This window comes from Balaenoptera physalus (genome assembly GCF_965194825.1).
Source record: "Balaenoptera physalus genome assembly, chromosome: 9".
In the NCBI taxonomy this organism is placed as follows: domain Eukaryota; kingdom Metazoa; phylum Chordata; class Mammalia; order Artiodactyla; family Balaenopteridae; genus Balaenoptera; species Balaenoptera physalus.
In genome coordinates this window covers 100,967,412-100,975,091 of record NC_138888.1, presented here as the reverse complement: position 1 = coordinate 100,975,091, position 7,680 = coordinate 100,967,412, and the positions used below count along the sequence as shown (strand labels likewise).

The window sequence follows — 7,680 nt, the reverse complement described above, 5'->3', positions numbered from 1 at the left end:
TTTGCATAGGTCGAGGCTCTTAATGCCAATCCGTTTTACTTCTTATGAAATCTCTGAAGAGTTCTAGTCTCTTTTACTTTCTACCTAAAGCAGGTATCCACTCAGTATACTTAGTTCAGTTGACAATTTAATAAAATCTCTTCCTTTTCTTTCTTCGCTGACTGGAAGTATCATCAAAAGAGTGACAGTAGCAATAACCTGTTACACTTACTGATAGAAGCTTTAATTTTTAAGAATTGTGTTTGCCTGACATGTCAAGAAAAGCCACTTGAGGACAGAGCTGATGAAAATATAAAGGCTGACTTCCAAACATAAGGTTAACATTTGGAGATTTTATTGTCCTCCGGGAAATACAGTTGTCCAAGAGCTAGTCTTAAATGAAATTTAACAAATTAAAAAAAAATAAAATTAGTTATTAATTTGATATTTTATACATTTGCTATTGCAACTGATTGCATCGTTTTTGTGATGGTCTCTGTAATAAATGCATAGTTTTTACTAACTTACAGAATTAGTGTCCTTACTAAAGGAGAAACATGTGGGGACAGAAGTACTAACTTTTTGAATTGGGTAAAAGAACTTTCTAAACAGTTGTGGAGGTTTTTTCCTCCATGGTGATCAAGATTTGGCTTACAAAAAACCTCTCTGTGTAAACGATGTTGTAGGATCTTATTTTGAAGGCATCTGCGGAAGCAGTCACTCTCAGTGAAGTTTGCGTTTATTCTAGGGCCTAACAGCAACTGCATTATGTATTTCATTCTGGCATCTCAAAGCAGTCCACAAACAGTAAATTCTTCCTTACGTTGTCTATGTCAGGTAGGAATTAAATTTTTCTGTTTCTGTTGTACAGAAGGGAAGCACCAAGACAAAAATGTGTCGTTCCTTATTTGAAGGTGTATGAGAGGTAAAAGTAGAAGGAGACACTGTTTAGGGTCTGAGGTGGTGAAACCACATCTCTTTTGGAAGAACCAGCAGTTATTGTGTATGGTAGGCGGTGATAAACTCCTCAGCTTTTAAGATTTTAGAAATGATTTTTCCAATGCAAATAGAGATAAGTGCTGCTTCAGAAGGAAGTCTTCCCATCTTTCAAAGGCAAGTCTTTCTATTTCTAGGTAGCTATTCATTAAAATAAATTCTTACAAATTCCTGTTGGTATTTATAGTGAGTTGATTCTGTGCTCTTAGAAATTAAAATAAAGATTCATGGCGGACAGTGGGCACAGGGCTAGAAATCAGAAGATCTACACTCTTATGATGAGTCATGGCATTAGTCTGTAGAAGTCGCTTAACCTCTATACCTCGGGTGTGTCTCCCTGTAATACGTGGGTAAACAGGTGGCTGGCTACCCACTAATCTTCCAAAAGCAAAGTAAGCCCTCATCATTTAAACATGCTTAGGGCCACCACAGGCAAAAACTGCAATATAGACTCTTAATTTTTATCTCTTTTAGACTATGTCGTAAGAGTATAATTGAATGCTTAAATCCCAGATCACTGCAACTTAGATGTTTTTTTTAGATTTCAGACTTATGTGAAAAGTTTAGTAGCATGTGCCATGAACTGTGGACTAGTTTAATGTTCATATGCAGTGAAACAGCCACTGCGGCATTCAGTATGTTTGCTGAAAATGTAAAGTTACATTTACATAAACTGAAAAAGTAAAGTTAACAGGATTTTGGTTACTTCCATAAATTTCTGTTGTCTTATATTTTATCTTTGCTGTGATGTAGACCCTTGAGAGTGGAGGTTCTTTAGGGGATAGAAAGGGCAAGGATTTCCTTTGCTTTGATTCAAAGTATCAAAAAACTGCTTTAAAAGTAAGTAAGAAAAAACTGCTTAAAAGTGAGTTTTGTGATATGTTCATTGTGTGTTTAAATAAATGGATGGAGATGGGAGTATGTAGATCTGAAGTGAGTAGTGTATCGTTTTTTTTTTTTTGCTTGAGTTGTCAGGAAGAAGGTTTAGAAATGAATGTGAGTAAGAAGCAGAGTGGTAATACAGAAAAAAGTGTTCTAATGGGCCCAGGGGATTTTCAGAAAAATTGGAGAGCACAAGTTGTTTGGTAGGTCTAGATTTTTCAGGGAAATAGAGTGAAACGACTTCACAGTGAGTTTTACCATTTTATTTTCAAAGATTGCCACTTTTAACAGGTTCATACTTGGTTATCAGTGATGTGCTAAATTTAATAACAACCTCTTTTTTCTTAATGGAAATATAAAAGTGTCAGGTCCTTTTGACTTAGGAATTATAAATATTACTTCCATTTGAGAAAACTGAGGCTTAGAGAGTCTGAATTAGAATCCAGGTTACCTGGATCTGTTACCAAAGTTAACGGTATACTGAAGAAAGCAAGAAAGCAGAAGCTGTTAAGAAAACATTGTTAGTTTCTTGGAATATTTTTCAGAGAGAGGATTGTACTTTCTGTTCTCGTTCTGAGTTTTGTTCTCTGTTGAGATAACTAGTAAGATGAAATATTTTCAGAATGTTGGGCAGATCCCTGAACTAGGTAATAGATAATGATTGTGGTTCTTTCTGAATTTCTCTTTATGTTAAAAGGAGTAACTAGTTTTGGTACTTTGGGCTATTCTGGGATTTTTAAGATATATACATGATATATTCAAAGGCGTTCTCTATTATGTTACTGGCAGGTTTGTTTTGTGGCATATACAACTGAAAAGTTTATATGAACTGCTCTTAATAAATTAAATCCGATTTTCCATGTAATGTCAAAAGTATCTTTTACCAAGTGTCCCATAATGAGCAAGAAAAGTTGTTTCTCAGTTTCTTTACTTCATTCATGTAGTAAGTCAATCATCGAAATACTCTCAGAAGTTACTAACGTTCTTTCTACATTATGTTTAAAAATTATTTTTTCTATGGATTTTCTATCATATTAATACAGTTATCCAAAATTAACAATGTTCTGAGAGTGCTTCTTAATCTAAGTGTCAGTTCTAAGATGAGTAATAATAATATATTTCTCTTTTATTAGACACAACTGTTTAAACCCAAATTTTTAAGAAATCAGAAGATAGCAATGCCTTTAAACTTCAGATTTTGTATTTGTGGATGTGAGGAATTTGAAGATTTCATGATTAGGGAATAATGTTAATTACATGGAAAATTGAATATAGTTAATTTATCAAGTGTAATTTTTTCATCAATATTGCGTTCTGATTTCAGGTTTTCTTGTAGTAGGGGCATATTTATCTCATGGCTTGATGACTACTGAATCTATTTCCTAAAACAAGGTGTGGACTTTAGAATTATACAAGTTTAAATATAGGCCATGAAGTTTGACACTTTTGAGGTATTTGTCCTCTTTTCATTATTTTCTACCTGTGTGACCTTGGATAAGTTATGTAAACTTTTTGCTCCTTAGTTTCTTCACCTGTAAAATGGAGTAATAATAGTGCTTTCAGATTTTTATGAGAATTAGCTGCAGTAATAAAAGCTACTGGTATAAGAGTAAGTAATCCAAAAAGTTTTGAGTGTTCATATTTGGTTTGTATTTGATATTGCCATTTGGTCTATATTTGGTATCAACAGGGAAACGTATAGCTTTTTAAAATATAATTTGTCTATCAAGCTATTCTGCTTATCTTTCCTTTGGAGGATTTCCCTCTTACCCTCTCCCCAGAAGAGAAGAACTTAGTACTCTATTCTCTTCTTAAATATTTCTATAATTAGTGCAGTACGGTATGTGGCCCTCAGGAGTTCGTTTTTTTAAATTAATAGCTACATTATTTATTTATTTATTTTTAGCTGTGTTGGGTCTTTGTTTCATGCGAGGGCTTTCTCTAGTTGCGGCAAGCAGGGGCCACTCTTCATCACGGTGCACGGGCCTCTCACTCTCGCGGCCTCTCTTGTTGCGGAGCACAGGCTCCAGACGCGCAGGCTCAGCAGTTGTGGCTCACGGGCCCAGTTGCTCCGCAGCATGTGGGATCTTCCCAGACCAGGGCTCGAACCCGTGTCCCCTGCATTAGTAGGCAGATTCTCAACCACTGCGCCACCAGGGAAGCCCAGGAGTTCGATTTGATGAGTGATGCGTAGCAGCAAAAGGTTCTAGACCGGTGATTTCCCTCACTTTACGTGTCCCCTTTACTCTAGCGAGTCTCTTAAGCTCATCTTCGTTGATAATCACCTTTTAAGATGAGAGATGTCACTGATGAAAGGGTGTTGTGTGTGCAAATAATCGTGGAGGCGAAAAGAAGGTTAGACGCCATCTGAGTGGTGGTGATCCTCAGAGTCAAGAGAGTGCCGGGTGGCTTGGCTGTTTTAGAGTAGGGTATAATCCAGGGACATAGCATGCTTAGCCCCTGAAATAGGGAGCTTCCAGAGCTGGGCAGGGTGTCGAGGCCTCAGCCAGTCCTAAAAGGACCTGAATGTAAATCAAGAAACAAGAGCATAGGCCAGATATTTAGACTGAACCAAGCAATGCAGACTTAACCGGCTTAGGTGGCCAGAATTACACCAGAAAGCAGGGTGAGAGGTGCAAGACTAGTACAGACGTCACTGGCTGGCTGTTCTCAGTTTATGGCTGTCTGGTTTGACTTGGTCAAGATTAGCTCAAAGACTGTGAGGGCCGGACCCTTGCGGACTGGAGTTCTGCTGGGCCCTAGGTGAGTGGTCCTTAGGAAAGGTGGCGGCTGAGCGTACTTTCGCCAAGAGACGCATCTTCCTACTCTCCTTGGTTTGCTACAGAACTTGAGTGTTACAGGAATCTTGTATTATTCGCAAGGTTATGAGAACAGCATTCTGAAGGCTTCTTGGGGTGCCCCTCTTTGGGGCTTCCTGTGTATTCATGGGAGAAGGCCCAAAAAAATGGACTCAAAATTGACTAGTATTAAATGGATTGAGTTAGCCTCCTTCTAGATCTAGAGGACTTCTTTGTTCCCATCGTATTCCTATTTAACAAACTTGAATTTAACTGTACGTGTTTGATGCCCTTCCCTTCACTGGGCCCAGATCCCAAATGTCGGTCTCAGTCCCCAGATATCTGTCATAGAGTGAGTCCCCCATCTGGTTGGGCTTGAATTTGATGTTCCTTCATTTGGTATCACTTCCTAAGTGTCTATCATAATGTGAGCATCTCACTGCATTGAGTGTGAACATTTAAAGATGTATAGATTTTTGTACACTATGGCCCCTCAGTGCAAGTTTACTACATTATCTAGTGTTCATCTGAAGAATCAGTGATTTTTTTTTTCTAAAGCTAGAAGAAAAAGTGAATGTGCTTTATTCATTGAGAAATGATGTACTGATTGCCAACATGGAGCCTTTCTAAGGGTAAGTTGGTCCATAGGTATTTTTTATCTTATGTGGTATCTTTTGTACCTAACATCTGCATACAATTGGGCATCATTATTTGGACGGTCAGTATTACAGGCTCTGAACCCATTTGTCCCATGGCTGCTGACTTGGGAATGAAATTCAAAAGCTGGAGCCATTGGCGCCATAATTGATAAAAGTGGTGCCTTTATTTCTTAGGTTGACAAAGGGAGTGTCTGGAATCTCCAATTTGTTCAGCTTCTTTACCCTCGGCCTTAGGAGAAAGAATATCCTCAGAACATCTATTTTGGGCTCATAGTTCAAGAGTCAAGACTGTTAGCTCTTTGATTTCTGAGAAAGGATCTCATCATCGCCTGTGGTCTCTAGTCTTTTTTAAGGAACCTCTGAACTAACTGTGCCTCTTAGTTTCAGATATTTCTGTGTCCTCTTTTAGGTTTCTGAAACACTCAGGAGTTCAGACTGAGCTCAAAATGTTTAGCTATTGTTTCAGGATGGGTATTGGTGGTACAGGAGCATTTCCCACATTTTTCCAGGTATCCACACCTGGACTCCTCTTTGCGGATACCGGAGGTCTCAGCTGATCCGATGGGTGTGAGAATCCCTGGTCTTAGAAGCTAGGCACAGTGCTTATGCACCCAGCACTGTTTCTGGGGCAGTTACTGTGCACTCTAGTGATTAAGGAGTTGGCTTGGCATTCCTAGACTAAGATCCAGGAGAAATATGTGAGATACGTGTAATTAAACATGTCCTAGGAGCTACATTTAAGAAAATAAAAACAAACTGATAAAATTAATTTGTATAGTATATTTTATTTAATCCAAAATTTATTAAATAAAAATTTATCCAAAATATTATTTCAAGATGTGATCAATATAAAAAACATATTAATGAGATATTTACATTCTTTTTCTGTACTAAGTCTTTGAAACCCAGTGTGTGCTTTACATTCACAGTATATCTCAGTACACTCATCTTTAACAGTTAAAGTAAAATACAGCCCTATGAAAACAATAAAGTTATGTTTAATGAAAAAAATGTCTACACTGCTTCAGTGTTTGGATGTAAATGTAAACGAACTAAAAATTTTAAATTCAGTTTCTTGGTCACACTAGTCGCATTTCTGTTGTTCAGTAGCCATTGTGGCTGCTGGCTGCCATGTGGGATGTAGCGACTCTTGAGGGCCAAGGCCGTCTTCCGGTCTGACAGGTGACCGCGTTCCTCTGGGAATGGGCTGCCTTTCCCTGAGATGTTACAGGGGATTGTCGGGTTTGACTGTCAGAGAAATCCCTCTTCAGACCTAAGAGCCTTTCTGCGTAAGTTTCTCACTTAGTGTCAGGGGCAGTTCCTGTTTGAGGTTCCCCTGTGGCATCTTTGGATTGAGGTTTGTAGTTTACACAGCTCAGTTCTTTCTTAGGGACCTAGGAAATGGCCCAGGCAGGGACTCTTCTTGAACAGACCTCTCAAGTTATTCTGTTTAGGCTACTTTGCCAAGGCCAGGAGAGCAGAGTGGACAGTCTCAGGTAAGCCAGGGTTCCCATAGCTTCAGAGGCGCAGATGAAAGTGACAGATATGAGCTGTCTAGCAGACTGTGCAAGAGGCCGTGAAGCTCACAGCTTCCAGTGGTGCAGGGAGTTCCTGGCAGTGGAGAGTCTCCCAGGCACGTCTGGGTAAAAGGAAAGGCTTCCTCTCTTCAATTTCTTTCCTCCTTGAGAGAGGACAGGCCAGGATTTCCCTGTTTCATGAAAGATTCTTTACCTCATGAACTGAGTGGCATAAGAATCTGTGGAAGTCAGAGACATTGCAAACTTTGAATGAATTTTTCCTGTAGAGGAATTTGATTTTCACTACACAGGTTTTGTTCTGTCTGTGTTTGTTTTTTAACTAGCTGGCAACATCTAAAATTTAGGAGAAATTTAGGTGAAAACCTTTAGGGAAAACATTTTCAATATCTACTTGGAAATTTAGAAGCCTCTGATGGTGCTGGGCCAGCAAGGATTGTGTGGACCTTAGTAGCAGTTACTCCCTGTAATGGGGAAGAGCGGTTTATGAGGAGAGGGTCCCACAGATCCTCCTGGACTCTGAGAGCGCTCTGAATTTTTCTTTCCTTTCTTTTTTGCCTACTCTTCTTTTCCTTTAGTTTCTTCTCCTTTGAATTTTTTTCTTCTACCAACATATAAAAATAAAAATAATTCTTTTTTGTTTTTTGGGGGGGAATGAAAAATAGATTTATCAGTATTACTCTGTATATATCTGTACACATATGTTTCTACTTAGGGAATAATCAGTAAAAAGGGATGAATTGAGGAAAATTAGGCATCAACAAAAGAACAAAAAGCACAGCAGGATGTGAGAGGAAAAGTGAAGGAAATTGCTAACAGATCTTGGACTTA

General features: G+C 38.5%; 1 protein-coding gene across 21 annotated transcripts in view; it reads left to right on the top strand.

Moving 5' to 3' along the window:
- Nucleotides 1–7,680, top strand: part of FAM135A (family with sequence similarity 135 member A) — a 119,902-nt gene that overhangs the window by 2,213 nt on the left and 110,009 nt on the right. The window contains exon 2 of one of the 21 annotated variants that reach the window (XM_082474083.1): nt 5,214–5,287. The exons of 19 other annotated variants lie outside the window; for them this stretch is intronic. The gene's annotated coding sequence lies outside the window, so the exon portion shown is untranslated. The remainder of the gene's footprint in view (nt 1–5,213; nt 5,288–7,680) is intronic. One more of the 21 variants, XM_082474087.1, reaches the window with a different exon arrangement.